The sequence below is a fragment of the Kryptolebias marmoratus genome, linkage group LG23 (genome assembly GCF_001649575.2).
Source record: "Kryptolebias marmoratus isolate JLee-2015 linkage group LG23, ASM164957v2, whole genome shotgun sequence".
Lineage (NCBI taxonomy): Eukaryota > Metazoa > Chordata > Actinopteri > Cyprinodontiformes > Rivulidae > Kryptolebias > Kryptolebias marmoratus.
In genome coordinates, this window is record NC_051452.1 from 11989852 (window position 1) to 11991158 (window position 1307).

A 1307-nucleotide genomic window follows, 5' to 3' on the forward strand; every position below is an offset into this window, starting at 1 on the left:
GTGATAGACAACCAGAAGACCTGTGCCACCCATGGCCTTATTTAAAAGATTTATTTGAAATAACTGGGTCAAGTTTACCTTAAAGTGGCCAACTCTCTGCTATTCCTGTATTGATTTGATACAGTAGAGGCTTCTGCACTTCCCATATCTGTGCCTTCTGTCACTTTTTTCAGCAGTTAAAACTGTTTAATCCGTTGTTAACACGACCTAAAGTGCTTTTCCGAGCCGCCTTTAAATGCAGCATGAGCGCTAAGACGCTAGCTGGGTTTACAAATGTGGGGCACCGAAGCACACTTGCTGCTGTGCAGAGCTGCTCAGGTGTATGTTAGAATCATGGCAGCAAACCAGCAAAACGCAAACTTTGCACAGTTTTTTCCCCAAACTAACCGACTGAGTTGAGTAAAACTGTTGGATACAGCTAATGTTGGCTAAAACAGGACTATACCAGTACAGCACCTTGAGCTTGTTAAAAAGCTGGTGTTATTGTTTATGTTCAAAAGTGGGTAGTACTTGTTACATTTACTTGAATGACCACCCCTGTTAAACTTGTCTGGAGCTGTCTGGGGCTGTTTTCATTAGACCCACATGCCTGCATTATGTTTTTTTATTGGTCAGTAATCTAATCAGAAATGTCATGTTTTCATTAGCTGTAAGCAACAAATCATCAGCATTGTTCATTAAAATGGTACATTACTGATGTATTAAAATTAAATATGATAGGTACACTTAATGACATTGTATTAGCCTTTAGGTAATACAGTCGACAAGTACTTTTACTTTTAATACTTAAGTAGTTGTAAAACTACTGGAAACTGACTGGATTCATAAACGGTCTTAGAAACGGTCTGCCTACATTTCAAAAAGGTAAACTCAGTAGTATATTCATTTTTGAAGGCTGTTTTTTCTTGTTTGTCTATAATTGAGCTAAAAACCTTTGTTATTATAACAAGACATGAAAAGGTCCCTCTTTGTTGTATAAATAAAAAGCTATTTAGAAAATGTTCACAAACAATGAAGCATGGACAATATAAAATATCAGTGGTGTGGTGGTGGTGAGTGCTTGATGGGATTAACTGAAAGGGGGTCCCAAAATGAAAATTCAGGTTAGGGCCCTTTAAATAAATCAATCAATCAAATTTTATTTGTATAGCACATTTCAGCAGCAAGGCATTTCAAGGTGCTTTACATAATTAAAAAACAAAATAAAAACAGCATGTGACAATGAATAAACAGTAAGAAAGAGAAAAACATTGAAGACATCAAAAACCCGCACTCTAACCCTAATTTAGCCATAAGCAACTCTAAAC

General features: G+C 36.5%; 1 protein-coding gene across 1 annotated transcript in view; it reads right to left on the minus strand.

The window, feature by feature from the left end:
• LOC108244131 (NLR family CARD domain-containing protein 3) overlaps positions 1–1307 on the minus strand; it is a 1204881-nt gene that overhangs the window by 364285 nt on the left and 839289 nt on the right. The gene's annotated exons all lie outside the window — the stretch shown is intronic.